Source organism: Ptychodera flava, chromosome 3 (assembly GCF_041260155.1).
Source record: "Ptychodera flava strain L36383 chromosome 3, AS_Pfla_20210202, whole genome shotgun sequence".
Classification (NCBI taxonomy): Eukaryota; Metazoa; Hemichordata; class Enteropneusta; family Ptychoderidae; genus Ptychodera; species Ptychodera flava.
In genome coordinates, this window is record NC_091930.1 from 32,223,970 (window position 1) to 32,243,445 (window position 19,476).

A 19,476-nucleotide genomic window follows, 5' to 3' on the forward strand; every position below is an offset into this window, starting at 1 on the left:
AAAACAAAGTTAGTATTATACGTCCTAGAGATAACTTTATCATTTTAGTTGGAAATTAGCAACGTTGTATGCCCGAAAATCAATTTTGATTTAAAACCGTATTTTTCTATAAAAAAAACCAAGTTACTTTTGGCCTTCAAGGTGATATTCAAAATATTAGGACACTGTCGTGTTTGTTTAATCTAAATTATGGCAAATTTACAGAGGTCGACTGTGATCTCAACTGGTATAAGACAGGTTGTTAGTCCCAACGGACACCGTCCGGGGGGACTTATAGGTTTGGTCATGTCCGTGCGTGCGTGCGTGCGTGGTGCATCCATCCGTTCACGCAGATATCTCAGAGATGCCTGGAGCGATTTCATTCAAACTTGGTACAAGGATTACTTCTTATGTCATACATATGCACGTCAATTGGTTTAGTGATACGATCAAATCTGGCCGCAAGGCTGCTATTTTATTACGATTTTTTCATGTACAAAGTCATAACTCGGGCATATCTCAATCGATTTTATTCAAAGTTGGAACAAGGACATTGACCTATGTCATACATATGCACATCGATTTGTTTTGTGATACGATCCAATATGGCCGCCAGGCGGCCATTTTATTACGATTTTTTCATGTACGGAGCCATTAAACTCAGACATATTTCAACCCATTTTATTCAAAGTTGGTACAAGGACATTGACCAGTGTCATAGATATGCATGTCAATTGTTTTGTGATACGATCCAATATGGCTGCTGTGCGGCAATTTTTTACGATTTTTTCATGTACAAAGCCATAACTCGGGCATATCTCAATTGATTTTATACAAAGTTGGTACAATGACATTGACCTATGCACGTTGATTTGTTTTATGATACGATCCAATATGGCCGCCAGACGGCCATTTTATTACGATTTTTTCATGCACAGAGACCTACCTCAGACATGTTTCAACTGATTTTATCCAAGTTGGTACAAGGACATTGACCAATGTGATAGATATGCACGTCAATTTGTTTTACGATACGATCCAATATGGCTGCCGTGCGGCAGTTTTTACGATTTTTTCATGTACAAAGCCATAACGCAGGCATATCTCAATTGATTTTATACAAAGTTGGTACAAGGACATTGACCTATGTCATACATTTGAACGTCGATTTGTTTTTTGATACTATCTAATAAATTAAATTAATTGCCAATTGTATTTCCATGATGAACTTTCTGTTTTAGGGCGAATGTCAAGAAGCACTGCATCAAACTTTATAGAATATGGTACCAGTGATAATCTATCAGTATTATGATAGGATGCAAAAATGTTTTGCAACATCCTGTTGATTCATTCGTAGTTGACTCATTTAATGACCTTTAGGATGGTCGCCTACATTGGTTTTATGTTTTCATCACCATGGAACTCATTCTTGACCATTGAGCGCCACCTGTATCAAAGTATTTTTATCACAAACCTAAATAATGAAGAGGACTCTATCCTCTCTGAGGACTTGTAATCAAAGTACCCATTAACAAGTGGGGACTGTGTCATCAACGATGACTTGTTACACTTTAGGTCAGTATAAGATTTATACAAATGGTCACTTGTATATCAATCGATTGTAATCAAATACGGCAACTTGTCATTGGCACCATTTTATGCCGGTAATTTATTTTGTGCTATATTAAAAATCTTCAAAAAGCTATTCGTGTGCAAATTAACTATATGATGTTCTATTCTCTCAATGAGTCTTGACCGCAAGGTCAATACAACATGTTATAAATATAGTGTATAAAGAACATACAACTTCGAAGATTATTGAGAAATAATAATTTTAATCCAATCGCTATCGTGATTTTGCCAGCTCCCGCAAAAGGAGTGACGCTGAGTGAAGATCGGCAATTGCATAACTGTGATTATTCTCCTAATAAAAGGAAAATTGGCATATCATGGGAGGTGAGTTTATCAACCAACCTAAGTTCCAGTCGTACTTCTCTTTTGCAGACGATAACACTAGGGTCAGTGTGGAGGTCAGTCTGTGAATATATTTGTCCATGCACTTCTATGTAGATGCTTAACAATTTTGAACTAACTGTGTGCAGTTTTATTAATTCAAATGCCGAGCAGGTATTTTGAAATAAGTTTTTTGTTCCCATTGCTTCAATAACTTAGAAACTATCACAAATCCGTGTTTTATTTTCATATGTGAAAATAAATACTTGAATAGTAAAAATAACCACTATCCAATGCCTTTCATATTTAGTGTATATATTGCAATGGATGCCCCAATTCAGGTATGTTCTAACTTGTATAACAGTTTGTTTAATATTCTGATATTTGTTTAATTCTGTTTTTGAAGTTACAGACAGATAGCTTTAAAATATATTTCTTAGTTCTCGTTTGAGCTGCCTAAGTAAAAAACGGCAAAATTTCTCACGGTCGGCCATGACAATTTTTTTCTCATCTGAAGAGATTAAATTTTGATATCATAAAACTATATTGTTTACATGGAGGGTATGTAGTAAAGATAAAGTCCAAGGGGCTAGCTCAGCCTATTTCATATTACTGCGAAGCTTCTAGAGAAGTAAATAATGCATTTAACACATGCTCTAATTTATTTCTAACTTTACTTCACTTTGCTTAAGTTAGTGCTAAGTTCTCGATCAATTATACATTAGGTTTCAACTAGAGATAATTTTAATCGTACAACTACCGGTGATATTATTTTTATCTGTAAAAGCGTTTTCGCATATACAATATTCTGATAGTTTTCGAATTTTGGTATGACTCTATTGAGATATGCACATCTTATGACAAAATTTCACACGTAAATTCCGCGAAACTCTTGAAAAGCATTTCTCTCATGTATTTGCAAGTTTTCTTGGAATGAGCTCATACATAGCCCTAAAACAATTATAAACGTTTTTGGTCCAAAGTACTGCTTTAATGAATTCTCCTGGTCCTACTCTCCCAGCTATTTTACGTTTCATATCTATTTTAAAGAGCGTTGAGTTGTGGTCTGTTGATTAAATATATTATTTAGCTGTATTAATCTTTGTAATTATCTATTGGCACAATTTTTATGTAAAATGTAAGACTACTTGAAAGTCAGAATTATAGCGAAACCACAAAGTGTTTACCAATGACCTGACCAATTATGTGCAAAACATCTAGCAGTTTTCTTCGTAGATTGATCAGTTCAAAAACTAAAAAGATAAAGAGGAAGTATCTCATACTTGATAGTTGGTCAAATGGGCACACCTTCACTAATACTGTTAACGTTTTCCCCTTAAAATGATTCCTCATATGAAGCTGCTTGCCTTCATGTTTTCATTATATGGATGTTCTAGAAATGGACTAAGCATTCCGATTGCATTCACATTATCATTATTCTTGACTGAGTTAAGCAATCTCTCAAAGGATTACTTTTGCAATAGATATCATAACTTATTCTGTTACTGTGTTTGGTAAACCCTCAAACATTTTTCTGTTGTTCTTGAGAACAAAAAAACCGTTATAGAGTCTACACATACAGAACATCAATATTTAATTTGAATATATATGATGGGTACTATTAATGAACAAAATGCCCAACTACAGCAATCAGAATTCCGAAATAATTTAAATGTCGGCCTGATTCAAGTATGTTGCAGAGACAAAGTACTGGCGTGGTGAACTACAAAGATGTGAAATTCACTTCTGGTATCAAGAAACTTACTGTGATCCGACTGTTATTGAAAGGACTGTTAATGATACCTCGATGGTACTAGAGGATATGTCGAGATGGAAGTCCCTCAACATTAATGTGTACAACTGCAATTCTGCTGGCTGCACGGCAAGTGAAAACCCAATCCGACTTGATGCTGTCAAAGTTGGTATGTGTGACAATTAATTTTCAAATAATTTGTTATATAGCAGTACGAATACCCGTAATGGTTAAGTACGACGAATTACGTCAAATAAAAAGGTATTGTCATTTTCGTGGCACTTTGCACAAATACTCTTAGAAGTTGTACGAGTGCCAAAAATGAAATAAAAATGGGGGTCGTCAAGCTCATTTCCATGGGAACGGCCGTTTAAGTAGCCTCTTGAGAAATAAATAAAAATGAAATAATTCACTTCAACTAAAGAAAATCAATAATTATAAAACGCGTAGCAAATTAGATAATTGTTATAAATAAAGAGATGCATATCTAGCGAAAGTATAGATTTATAAATTTTTGCAAAGAAATTTTACATTAGTATCGACTACAAAATGACGATATCAAAATTTTATCACTATGTAATTTCGAACTTTCTTCCTGTCGCTCTGAATGATGTCTTTTTGACCAAACGTGGCCTATCCAATCTTGACATCATACTGATCAGTTTGCCTTATTAATAATAAGTGTCGCCACGCTAATTTTGAAATATATCCAGTTGAATGTGTAACCTGCGCTGCGTAAAAGGAAGAGGATAATTAATTTTTCGCTAATATTAAATAAAAATCAACTATCTAGGGGTCAAAATATCACGAGGTCGTAGGTCAAATTTATTTCTTAGAGATCATTAGGTCAAATTTGGGTAAAAGCGCAATTTCAACAATGACAGGTGATGTAAATTATGTGCGCTACAACATGACAAATTTACGGCAAGCCGGAGGTAAATTGGCACAGAAAATGTCTAAAACGCGTGCGTGTCCGAATTTGTCGTACTTAACCTAAGTTCTGCCATGCATGCTTCTGATAATAATATTTTCGCGGATTGACAAACACAACAATTACTAAATAGTATCAATGCATTCCAGTTATACCCTATAAATGAGAGATACAATGCTGACATTTTAAATTACTGATATTGGTCCCCGGTATGGCGGATGATTATTCAAAGAGCACCATGGTGAACGACGCTTATTGCATACTAGAGAGGGAGTCAAGAGTTGTTTTCATTACTATACTGTGAAAAGTCGCACAAATCATATCATAGTTCAACCATGGCACTGTTATTTATTACATCTATTTACCGTTCTAAATGTGTAAAAAGATAAAAGCTTATGTTTGATAAATACCTGCCACCAGTTAAAATTCAGAATAACCATTTCAACCAGTAACACCTCGGCTCATCCGCATTTCCCTAACCACGTTGCTTCTTGTTTTTCAATGGTTCGACTAATTAATTACTGTAATTATATTTCTCTTACCTATTTCGACTTTTCTTTTTGCATTTATTTTATGCAAGTGACATATTGTGTATGTTGACCATGTAAGTGGAATGCTTATCATTAAAAAATGATGTTCACTTTTGAACAGCAGATGATCAAGGTATTATGTAAAAGTGTTGTACTCCGATGCGATGGATGCCCTACAAACTTACTTGCATATTGATATTCTTACATTCCTTGGTTTTTTGAGAAAGTCTTCATTACTATCTGAGTAATGAATCATAGATTAGATAAGACAACGACTATCATTCAAACCACATTTATTTTACGTACATATGTGTTATTTTACAGCTAGGGATGCACCAAGCAATATTTCAGCATTTGAAACATCTTCGTCATCCTTCTATGTCAAGTGGGCAAGACCTGCCAATGATGAATGCATTAAGAGTTATAATGTCAGGTACACCAGCGAGTTCTACCAAGGTGAAACAGAAGTGACTGACCAGTACGCCCACATTACTAAAGTTCCTAGTGGCGCAAATACACAGTTTCACTTTCTGCTAACATTTACAAAGGATACAACATCACAGACGAAAGTGAACCGAGGTTAACAACTGTCATACTCCCTGGTAAGCTATTTTAAAGTGACTTTGAATAAAAAGGAAAAAAAGCAGTAGATATGAATTTCCTGAATTCCGTTAGTGACGTTTATAGTATGACAAATGTTATTGTTTTATCACTATCGATTTTATTTTTAGTATTTTTAAATTAACAGTTTCAAACAAGTAACCGGCGGATGATAGTGTCAGATTTTCTGTATAACATTTTTTTCAACAAAGTTGTTCTCACGTGTGGTAACATTTGCTTGTAGCACTTCCATTTTCAAGTTTTCAATTCAAACATATGTACGTTGATTTGTGCCCCTATAATCCCCTTGAATTTGAGGAAGGCAAAAGCACCATCCTGCTGCTGTGCTCACCAATATGCGTCCTATCATTAACATTCTTCATTGTCCTGCTGATATATATGAAAAGTTAAGTTGATTATCACATTTCCATCAAGGAACCATTGTAATTAACGTACATATTTCAACTCGTTGCACCAGTCGGCATTCTGATTATTTACAATTAAGGTTTCCTGTGCATCATTAATGACGTCTACAGTTCAATTGTGTTCACAAACTCTAAAGTACGATTTAACTACGTTAAATTTGACTACGTTCGCGTTTTAGACCTTGAAGTGACATGAGACATTGGATCCCTATGATTATACCGAGAAAAATCTCTTTTCATTCATTTTGCTGTTTCCACTCATGCTTGATATAAGAATGATCAACAATTGTTAAAAAAGAAACATTGCCTTATGCTGTCACGTTGTCGTACTATTTTCAAAGTAACAAGTTTCAGCTCTGCCACTATACATATTGACCGATGCCATGTAAGGATATCTCGAGTATGATAAGCAAAAAACACGAATAATTCATGTACACATTATCAGTTTAGAGGGTTCCCCTTTTAATGCTTTTGGTATATTATTGGTCTTAACCACCAATTTTTAATAATTACTATTCCCAAAGACTTTCATCACACTCTACAACGATTGCACATTAAATGGTAATCACTGATATTGATATCTTGTCGGAATTAAATTTCTGAATTTGCTTCGCAGATAAGAAACGGACAACTATCATAGTGACCGCGATATTGGTTGCTTGGATGATATTGTGTCTCTCCACTTTGTTTTACTGTCATAAGCATCGAGTAATGATCTACGAACATTGCTTCAAGTCAATTCGGAAGAAAGATTTCAGAGAACACATGGTGAGAAAAGGCTATTCTGTATGGTTTGCGCATATCTAAAAAACTGTAAAAATGCTTGACAGATTGCTTGTGATTAAAATAGCAGTAACGCTTATAGATCTTTTGGCAGAACTGTACTTTTGTTGTCATGTTGTTCATTTGCCAGGCTACAGTGCTTTTTACTTTCAATGTTTACAGCAAAAACTGACAATGTATTACTGCTGTTTTGGTGGCTGTCACTGGGGATTTTCAAATGTGAAAATTTGAAATAATTAAGAAGTTGGTTTTTAGAAATAACTTGAATAATTAAGTTAGCAGGGCAACACCCTCTCTCGATTGCTGTCAGCAGAAGTACGAATTAATAATTTTATTGCGAAACATGCGCTATTCATCGAAATCTTATGCTTTCCTGTATCGTGAGCTTCAGAAAGCGATAGTAGTGTAGCGAATGAAGTAGAAAAACAGGCAGATTTTATAGAAAGTTCAGTACTTCAAAGTCTGTGTCCGAACTTCGATTGTCTGAAGGAACAAAGTCCATTAGTAATTTGCCAGAGTTTTGCTTACACTATATAAGCCTTGCTCGGTACCACGTATACACTTTGGAATCAAAATGAGTTGATGTATACACGGGACTATCCAAAAGGTAGAACTATGTACTAAAATAACGTGGGCTTGTACGTCCGGAAAAAGCTTAGATATTAATCGAGTTATATTGGGTTTCATCCATATCTACATCCGGGGTCGAATATAACTCAAGCGAGTCTTCATCGATTTCGTTCAGTCTCGGCACATGGACAATCAGATACTTCCCACATTTGGATGCTTATTCGTTGTGTGGTATGATTCAATGTATCGTACATTTTGACTTCCTTTGTGTTATACCAAATGTTTTATGCGCCTCATATGTGCCTCAAACATGCCTTGACTATTTTTTTTGAACAGCACAAGGATAATATAAAACAAAAGAAAAATATTATTTGTTTTCAATTCAATGAAGTCGACTGACTGTTCATACCTGTGGGTTATGTCTGTCTGTTAAATTAAGAACGGCAGTAAATAGCAAGACCTAATTAGATTTTTGTGGATGTTGCTAACGTAATTAACATTTCGAAACGATATACAAGAGAAAGACATCCGACAGTTTTTTGTCAATTATGGCTTACGAAATTTTATTAAACGATATATATATATATATATATATATTATATATATATATATATATATATATATTAAAAGATATCTATCAAAACTTTCCTTTCCAAATTCACAACTTGATACAAATATTGTTTATTACAACTAATAAGTTAATTGAAAAAGCATATTGCACTTTGATGTCAATTGGCGCGTATATCACAAACTTAAACAAACGAGTATATGTCTGAACGGACTTGACAAAAGCGAATGAACGTGGTACATACATTGAAAATACAGAACACAACAATTGCATAGGTAATTTTGCATTGTCATATCAGGTAATTCGTAATTTTCATATTTAACAAACTCCCCTTTAAGGGATATAACAATTTTGGGACCTGAATTCAGTTAAAAAATTCCCATGTGCATTGATAATGTAACAGTAGCTAATTAGTACTTTGACTATTGTATCGAACTTAGCAATGATCGTCAGGAACGACTTTACCAAAACTTGGAAGAATTTGATCAAAGACATTGACTTAATTAATCAGAGAGTTTGAAGGAAAGAGTAGGTCCCTTCGGTCGATGGTTAGTTTTAACCAACGTTTCAACCCTACACAGGCTATCCTCTTTAGGGTCTATTATTTGAAAACGAGATGATAAAAACACAGTGTGAATTGATGAAAACCTGTATACAATGTGTAAATACGAAGACTATGTAAATCTAAGTGGAGTCAAATAAAGTGAGACGGATGCCCTGTTAAACTGAAAATGAGTTCTATTGCAATTTGAGAGAAATGATCTGTTATTTTGAGAAAAACTGAATACCGGGTACTTCTGGCTGAAATTGAAAACATTGTTCATTTATGGAATCCACCTGCCAATAATTGTTGTCAAATATCGAATGTCTACTCACTTTGTTAAGAATAAAGCAAAATAAGAAACAACTTTAGGACGTTACTTTTTAAAGATATATTTTGCTTTGAAAGTTGATTTTCAGAAAACGCCTGACAAGAAGTTTAAATAATGTGCAGGTGTTAAACATATGATTTAATAATGAAGTTTTACGTGTATTTTTAATTTATAGGGTAAAATACAATCTTTGGAAGCTGCCCGTCTAACACCCATATTTGGTCTGTAGATTTTTGACAGTGTCCTCTTGTTAAGTCCTTCCTTAAAGCAGCTGAACTTTCTTTTATTATAATATTATGTGAAGGAACTTGATAGAAGCAGAATAAAGTTTAATGTCAGTCTTCTTATTTTTTCCTTCAGTAGGTATCCCTTAAATTAACTCCAGATTAACTCAGATAACTTTCGATAGCAGTGTTTTAATTGGATTTTTACATTGTTTGCAATTTATGTTCACAGTGACAACGGTTTGTATCACATTGGTTAATGAATATCTAAACGTGATTTCACAACGGATGGGTAGTTTCATAAAACAGAGAATATTTTAGTTGCGTTCAAGTTTATTACTTTTTCAAATATCTGAATGTGTCTCCTATTTTTAATATCCACTAGCAATCACGAATAAATAGCGTTTTCTTCATGTGATAATATCAGCATAATATGTAATGTACTTTTCTTCCGCTTATCTCAAGTAAAGATATCTTTATTTTTATTTTTTAGGATGAACTGCTCAATAAGAGACCTTCTGTTCCCCCCTATGATGAATCTTTCCTGTATGACACACTTAACAATACATCAATATCACAATCAACACACTACGTCAATGCAAGCGTATCTGTAGCTAGTGTAACAGAGTCTTCACTTTCAACTACTAGCAAGTGTAAAACCGATAACTTTGCTCACACTTCTGCAAGTACCATGACCAGAGCGTCACAAGATGTTTCCTTACTACCATCGGAAGATATCTTGCTATCACCGCCAACTCCCGCTGACAACTCCGGCTCTACATATATAGAAATGAGAGAAGTATTCTTTCTAGGTCGCAGTAGTGAAAATTTAAGATCATCAAATGACAGTCCAAATGACGTGATTACCTATGCAACACTTGAATTTTTGAGTGCTAGTCGTAATGATGTTTGTGAGTACACAGCAGGTCTCAACAGACGTTTGCTGAATCTTCGGACTTTGGCGATTTTGAAGGAAGGCTCCAAGAGTGGTGTCAGACACAATAGGCCTATCATCCCTCAACCCGTTCTCTCTAAAATACTAGAAAAAGCATGATATTTTAGTTTTTCAATTTCATGTACACACGCAATTTTATTGTCAAACCACAATAAGGTTTTAAACAACATGACTCTTGTGACACTGCTTTGGTCAAGTCAACTAACCAGCTTTTACAGATTACATAACGGTGTATTATTTTTAGATTTATGCAAAGCTTTTGACCTTGTTGATCATACATTGTGCTGACCAAACATTCTGTGTACAGGCTTTCTGATTTGTCACTCAATTGGTTTCGATCATATCTGTCAGGAAGAAATCAGTATTGTTAAGTGTTTAGATGTACATTCAACTATTTTGTCGATTACGTGCGGTGTACCTAAGGGATTTGTTTTTGGCCCACTTAGTATTTGATCTTCATTACAGCGAAGTGTTTGCAGATAACCAATTTCATATGTTTCCGGAGTTCATATTGAACAAGTTGAGGGGAGAATGAATGGAGAATGATCTCGTTCCCATCTCTAACTAGGTACTTTAAAATAGCGTGATAATTAATACAAAAAAAACAAAGTATATTATTATTTGTTTTGCATACAAATGTCTCGCTTAGACGACCCTAATATGTCATTTCACATTCAAATCAATGATACGCTCATTTACAGTTTTGCTGTTCGCAGAGTACTTGGTGTTTAAATAGAACACACTTTAAGCTGGAATGATAAAGTAGATAATTTATGCGAAAATTTATCTTTCAGAATTGATTTTTTTAAGACGACTTCGCCCCGTTTCTCAAAGGAGTGTCCTTGTTTGACTTAAAAAGGCTTTGTTCTTGTCTTTAATGTATTGCTGTAGCATTGTTTGGCTGATTCTTATTGTATATTTTATTGCTATTATGACTTTCCAAGCTTAAAGTGATCTCGCTCCAATCTATGTTAGTAAACTATTCCGACCTTTTAGGGAAAAGAAAGCTGTTGCAACTCCTCATAAAATAGAAACCTTACTAGCTTTTAAGTGTCACATCCAAAACTCCCCTCTGGCTATCGATTTGTTATAATAGCATCGAACTCCCCTCTCCCCATCAGGGGCGTAGGAAGCACTTCACGGTTGGGGTGAGGGGGGCGAAGGTAACCTATATTCTGGTGATGAATAATTACGATCTAAAATTTGCATATATGAATAAATTAAAATATTAAATCATACATGAATAAATTTAAATAATTAAAACAGGCCAAAATCAATCTAAATAGTAAAAAATGTAATGAAAGCACCACTACTTTCACATACGGCAATGTCTCAATATTTGTGTTTTTATATATTAGGCCGTTTAAAGAAAATTCTTTGTTTGCTCTCCTTGGATTTTTAAAAAACCTGCAAGCCAGCCAGCAAAAAAAATTAAACAAACAACATAGATCAATCGCATAAACTTTATCTTTCCTATCGGTTTATGGGTCACAAGTATGAAAAATCATCTGTTACATTTACAATGCAGTGTTCCTTATGCTCTTCATTAAGCATGTTGAAAGCAATGCTTGGAAACAAAGGTTATATTTGTATAAGTACAACAAGCATACTTAGAGATAGATAACTGTGAGTCTGAACAAAAATTCAATAATAAACAATGGCAATAAACACTATACCAGTACATAGGCCAATGTACCACATGTACAGTGTGATAGTAATCACCTGGTGGTGTTACGCAGATCTATAGTTTGTCTCTGACGGAAGTTTATGCACTAGGTAGTCATAGGCAAGAGTAAAACTATTAAAATAAAAAGATCTCAATTATGAATACAAAGCATATTTGCGACAAATGTAAAAGGTGCAAATTACGTATTACGACGATGTTTACGAAGTTTTGAAGAAAACAAAATATATTTAAATCAACACCTAATGAAGGAACATAAGAATTTCACCGTTTACGCAATGGCTTCAATTTTGCAGCGTGTCTAAGTGACATTTGAATACTAATTATGACATGTACATTTAAGATCGAGATCTGTATTGATGTTTACGATTGGACGTATATTTCCATCTTAATTCATATCTATCATATGATCAAAACCAAGCCTGAAACATAACGTTTAAATCCCATTCTAAAATATAAGGGAAAGGAATACAAAGGACAAGAGAGAAAAAAACAACAGACAGGGCAGGAGGACAGACAATTGGAGAAGCGTATCTTGGGCGATGGTAGCTGTCAAGCTTGTCTACCGAGAAATAAAGTCTATGTAGTACCAACGAACTCTGAACATCTCATGTAGTCAATTGACGATTACCAGCACCTCTCAGCAAGCTAAGACGAGTCCATGAGTAAAAACAGGCTTAGATGAGGTAGTGAGATAATAGGAGAAAAACGAGTAGTAACAGTTGTTTTGACAACTGTACTCTATGTATTTCAACATGTTGGGGTAAGCTTTGAACATAAAGGTGTTCTTGCAAAACCTGAAAATTCCAAATATAAAACTGCAAAAGTTACTGAGTATAACAAAGTATGTAGTTGTCACTCGGAAAACAAATGTTAAACATCTTGGTAAAAGGTGAAACTACCATCCCTTCCATAAAAGTACAATTTACAATTACAAATTACAATATACAGTAAGAAGAGTGGGTAGCTGAACAATCATAACAGCCTTAAGTACAAACCCTCCTTTTTAAGTGTCAATAGATACTAGTCTGATCACTGTTTCTGTTGAGTTAAATGCTCCATTAGCTGTAACTTTAAAGGCTATTTATTCTGAAATTTGTGTATCAACTATTTTTTTAAGCCAAGACAATCCTATCTGTCAAAAAACGGAAAATAGGTAATGCATAAGACCCCGTTCCCTAAATTTACAGTCGCGTTCCCGACTTGGTTGTGAGTGGAAATGTTAGGTGATGTATCAAGGTCATTAGGAAAATTAGCGGTTTCCACATGAAAAATCTCATTCATCTTCTCCAAGTCCTCTAAAAAGGACAGATGCCCAGAAAACTTCAGAAAATAACAAATTTTGAGAGCGACTTCAAAAATATGTATCTTACGAAAGAAATGCCAGAATTTCATCGGATTTTCACTGTTTGCAAGGTTGTCATTCTGTCTTGCGATTTGCGCATGTGCATAATGTTTTCAGCCAGTTTTTGATTCAGAATCGAGCGTGATTCCAAGACAAGCAAAACCTGTCCGCATGGTAAAGTCTTGGATGTTATTATAATATGTATGATAATGCCAAATCATGTGTAAAAAATGAGAACTGTCTTTCAGCATTATTTACTTGTAATATTGGTGTTAGACAAGGTGAAAACCTGTCGCCACTGTTATTTGCTATTATCTCAATGACTTTTAATACTCTGTCAGCAGAAGTTATAGAGGATTAGATCAGCTTTCAAAAGATTTTTGCTCTGTTCTTAGTGACGACGATGTCTAATTATTTCTGCGTCTTCATGTGTTATTGTATGCTGGTGACACTATTGTACTTGCAGAATCTGCTGAGGAGTTGCAAAATGCGCTCAATGCTGTATATTTCTATTGTAATAACTGGCACCTTACTGTTAACACAAGTAGAACTAAGGTTGTTATTTTTCGAAGGGTAAAGTAAAAAAGCACAAGTTTACTTTTGGCAAAGCCTTTATTGAAGTTTGTGATGAATACACATATCTAGGCACACTCCTTTATTACAGGTCAATCAGGCCAGGCGTGCCATGTATAGTCTATAAGCCAAGGCCAAGCGTCTTAATCTTCTGTTGACATCCAGTGCGAGTTATTTGATGTTTTTGTCACACCTATACTCTTGTATGGGTGTGATATCAAAATTCCAAACAAATTAACACATTCTATAATAAGTACCTGAAAAATCTTTTAAGGGTCAATGCTAGAACAGCGAACTGTATGGTTTACGGAGAGTTGGGAAAAAACAGTATGGATATTATTATTGAAAACGTATGATTAATTTTTGGATACACTTGATATCTTCCAAAGAGAGTAAATTGTCTTGTTCCATGTTTAGATTATTGAAGTCCATGCATGATAACAACAGCTATAAGTCGCCTTGGATTGTAAAAATCAAAGTGTTCTTGACAAGTGTGGTTTTTCTAATATCTGGTATGACTATAAAAATGTAAACAAGAAATGGTTGAAACACAGTTTGGAGTTGCGAATGAAAGATATCAGCATTCAAAATTGGCACAGCGAGGTCCAAAAAATACTTTATGTACAAACTATCGTATCTTCAGAATGAGTGTATCGCTGAATACTACCTATCTAAGCTCAACCCAATGGACAGAATTAATTTCACTAAATTTCATTGTGGTAGCCACAAACTTCCTATTTCCAACCGTTACCAAAATAATATTAGTAATATTTGTACTTTGTGTAATTCAGGCAAAATTGGTGATGAAATGCATTATATATTACAATGTCCTGCTTTAAATAATGAAAGAAAAAATTATGTAAAAAGTTATTACTATACACATCTTAACACTGTCATGTTCGAGAATCTCTTCAAAAGTAAGAATTTGCATGATCTCTCAAAATTAGCGAAATTCGCCTACCTCATTATGAACAAGTTTAAGTAGTTTTTTCTGCTTTATTTATGTATTTTTCCGTATTGGCATGTAATTGTTCTACTTCTTGTGCTTTTTAAATACATTTTAAAGTCTTTTATCAGAACTTTTTTTCAATGTATTCATCTCCTGTTTAGAGACTTTGATGTAAATGTACTCTCATACCTCGAAAGGGGTCGTAGAGCTCAATAAAACCATTATTATTATTATTATTATTATTATTATTATTATTATTATTATTATTATTATTATTATTATGAGCAAATGGCGATGCTCTTCAAAAAAATTACGTCATTGCTCATTAACCTCCCTATAGACAGTTATACGGCTATAAGAAAATTGTTTGTATTGAGCACTGTTTTGCCGCGTGAAGATTTCTAAACTTTATTAATGCTAAACAGTTTAACGTTCTAGTAAACAAACTATCAAAAATTATTTTGATACCGCCACGGAAATAGATACTGCCATCCAACTACAATGTCCCTTCATCGGGAATGGGGCCATCATGTTGAAACTCGCGTAATGGAAGCAAGGATACGCAGAACCACACGCGGGTAGGATGAAAGCAACGGAAATTTCCGAATATAAGATTAGTTGAGCAGTTATTCTGGTAGTCGCTACAAGAGGACACATGGTGTAACGTAAAACTCCGAGTAAAGTCTGAACGGGCACATTTTCTTTCTCATATTTCTTCGGAAATTACGCTCAAAAGATAGTTTCATCTTGGCTACAAATATGAAATTTCCATCACGTAGTACGTAAACTTTAGTTTGTAAACTCAATAAATTTCAATAAATTTTCAAGGTGTTTTATACATGTAAACATAAATCTGAAACATATTTTCACCGAAACATTTTTAGAGGGAAATAAAAGCTATTGAAGCTCACCCGCACAATAAATGCCTTCAGACCTTGTAGTTATTACCTTTCTACTTTCCCAATTGTAAATCTCTACACATAGTTCAAAACCTGGTTTCAAAAGCTCTAAGCTGTCCTCTCTCAGCACATAATACACCGTAAACCAATACATCGTAAGCGATCATTGAGAACGACAATACTAAGCCATAATTTACATCATAGTCATAAGTTCAATAGTGAAAAACTCGATATAAGAAACACAGACAGTGTAGCACAATTACACGACAAACATGTAGCACAGAAGTACCGTAGAAGTATTAAGTGGTACACCATACTTATCTATCAGTTAATGGCACCTGCAAAAAGCGCTTGAATTTATAGAAACACCTTTTTTGATTAACCCCGATTTTCAAGCTTGCGAGAGAGATAGTCGTATCTCTCCACAGAATCCATAGGAGGGTGACTGTGAAACATTGCTGTCAATGTGCTGAAAGTCAATGATAGTTAATTTGAAATCAACTCTCGTATTATACAGCCCAATAGAATGGTGGCCGTTTGAATCAAAATTAATTATTCAGAAAATAAGCTGAAGAATCTGATTGTGTAATAATTTCTTTACTCTCATACAAGGGGATACATCAGTAAGCTGATCATGAACCTAGAATTATTAAAGAAATGACACCATCTATATACCTGAAAGTCAGGTTGGCTGCTATAGCGACAGAGACCTTATCTGTCTGACGAATATCTGGATAAATTCTGCTTCATGAGAGTACGGGAACAATCAGCGACTTAATTATCAACCCTGCCTGCCCACTTTGGCGATTCAAGTTCACTCGCTGAGCAGCCGACCAAAACAAAATATCACCCGTCGGCCAGCCAGGAAATCGCTTTCGGATAAGTAAATTTTATAGACTGGCAACTTTGTTGAAAAAAAAACGAAATTAAAATCAAATACATACTCTATTTTGTGATAAACAATAAAAATTGCTGTTTAGAAATTGACCAGTCCTAATAACAGAAACGGGATTTTTCCTTGTTTTTTCTCCACAAACCAAAGCGATAATATATGCAAGACATATTAAAAAACCTCTATTCGTTGATTTATTAATTATTTTATTAGTTCGTAATAAGTTAATAAATACATAAATAAATAAATAAATAAATCCAACAGAGGACTACCCAATCTATAACATATTCATGTCCCGTCTCGTGTTAGAAATAAATGATACTTATAAGAGGACAGTATGAAAATCCCATTGTATTTAACTATCTGTATGGAGAAAAAGCATTAACTTTTGCAAATGGCAAGCTGTAAACTATTACACTACTGTTATACTACTGTCACATTAGGTACTAACATAATTACGACATCACATGGCTGTAGGGTACATGAATCTTTGTGTAGGAATTGGAATGTATATGGTGTTTTGAGTGTGTTCTAGTGTCAAGACTTTGATTGCTGTCTCTGGCCCTTGAGAATGACTAGATCAAGATATGTTACCCCTCGTGTCGAACTTGCATATGGAAATTCGAAGGCCAGGTGTAGTTAATTGATTTGGCAATGAATTCGACTAGTTCATGTTGAGTTCCGTGTAAGATTATGAAAATGTCGTCTCTGCATCTGTACCAGAGAGCTATTCGTGTCTCGTTCTGCTGGATGATTTTCCCTTTCTAGATCGTAGAATGTAATGTCGGCTATTTCTTAAGATGATGAGGATCCCATCCGAGGATTTGTTGATAGTTACCTTTGATTATAAATGGTAGCATAAATAACATATGCTCCGTGGGTGTTTTTTTTTTTTTTTGTAAACTTTTTTGTTTCATTTTGTTTCAAGGCTGGTCCACTTCTTGCAAAGTACTGGTGGCCAGACGGACTGTGTACACAGTGACGTAAGGCAAATAAAAAATGATTGACAACCTTTCCCGGTTGTTCTGGCGTCCAGATCAACATCAAGTATGTTACACGCTTAGCAAATATGGCATAAAGTTCGCAAATCGGCCGCTTTTTTAAACTGATCGGTAGACCATTGCAAACCATGCGATATTACAAGAGAAAAGCCGTCGAAAGTTATAGTCGGGAAAATAAGAAGCCTAAAAGTTAAACGAAAAAGGACTGAACAGACAGAATGAAAACTGCGTAGGCTACATCAGCGACCAGAATGTTGATATGACTTGCGCAGTGGAAGGCTGGTCCGATTATGTTTTCGCTGATGAACAGAGGCCATGCTGACTTAGGTTTGACTGATCGCACTCGACATTTTATCAACAACGCCATGTGAGTTTTATGCACATATACCTTCGGGGATCGAAAGGTAACTCCTCCCAATATGCCAAATACGATGATGTGATCTAATGAATTATAGATCAGTAAATACAAACGTCATCTCATCAATATTTACAGCAATGCAGATCGTGCAACAAAGCCAAGTCTGTGATTCCGGGAGAAACTCCCCTGTATAGCGTTCACCCAATTCGTTGCGGTCACCCCACTCAGGCGTTTCATATGAAAACAGAACACAAATCATCGCGTTCACCCCACTCAAACATTCACAAATCACACACTTGAACCAAGTCTACTAAAATGTCAAGAACAAGTACAGAACTTTACACACTATAGGAGAATGACTTCCTGGATCAGTTTTACTTCATTTTTGGGCATCAGTTACTGCAGTGAATGAGTAACGTCGCGTCGCCCGAGGAGGTCAGGCAACTTCGCCTTGAAAACTGACATGTATTTTCAGGCGATCAGTCGCCTGTCGCTTCGCCTTAGAAAAACCTTTGATCTCTACTCATGCTCCGAGCAGTGATTATGTTTGCACTCATCGATCGTAGCTTGTTAGCACACGTAGTTTACAAGACTCCGAATGATACTTACAATAAAAGGCGAAAAATCAGCAAGTCAATCAATAAGTAAATAAAACACTTTTTAAAATATATAGACATCAAACAAAATCGACCCTGCTGTTAATCCTAAGTTATGTACTTCTTAAATGTGAGACAGACTGCTGAATAAAATTTTATGTTATTACGCCGTAGTAAATTCTCTATTTCCTCATATATGGACTGATATTTAAAGGCAGCGAACACATCGGTCAGGTCGGAACAACATAGACAACACATCGGCTCCACATAGTGTAAACGCAAACAACTGTTACAGATTTTAAAGACCGCTATTGAATGTTTTGCCACGTGGCTTATCGGAGTGGTGCGGACAAGTAAATTGTTCTTAACGGCCGTTGCTATCCCTACAAGGGCACAGATAGGCGAGTGATACACCCTGATTCGAATAGTTTAATCACGATATTTTGACGTGGTTACAATGCAAGAAAGGCATGTCTACAAATATGTGGTCTATCACGGTCAAACGGATTGGGCTTTTTACGTCATAGTGTCTTCATCTCTGTGTCATGAGCGAAGTGAGAGTGCGAAGAGCTGCGAAGTGCCCAGACAGTTTGCAGCTTAATCGTTTCCAAATCTGCATATTGTCATGACTTTGAATTGATACGTAGTCCTGTGTTGTAATTGGCGTGGAGGATACCGCTTCGATTCGTGTGTTTTACGAACAAAGCCCTCAACTCATTATCGAGGGTATGCATTCAACCACGAAGGAACTCGTTCGCATTTAAGTTTCTAAGACAAGAAATTGATATTTTTAATCCAACAATTCTCTGGTTGTTAATAAGCTCACAAATCTCTGAAAAGGCTCTGAAAGCCTAGATATAGGGAAACATTTTGGTAAAAACAGTGTCACCATTGTTTACATTACTATTATCTGACAGATAACTTGCATAAACTTTCAAAAATCGGTTTTCCCTATGTTTTGTCTCGATTCTTCAAAATATATGACTCAAATTTTCTAGAATGCAAGCCGTCACATCATTCTTCCAAAATATGCCTT

The 19,476-nt window shown here is 35.1% G+C and overlaps 1 long non-coding RNA gene across 1 annotated transcript; it reads left to right on the top strand.

Annotated features, from left to right (window-relative positions):
• The first annotated feature begins 5,475 nt into the window (after positions 1–5,475).
• LOC139126232 (uncharacterized) lies at positions 5,476–10,668 on the top strand. Its single transcript, XR_011550497.1, has 3 exons — positions 5,476–5,748; positions 6,788–6,939; positions 9,682–10,668. It is a non-coding gene; the product is annotated as an uncharacterized lncRNA (long non-coding RNA).
• Positions 10,669–19,476: the final 8,808 nt, after the last annotated feature.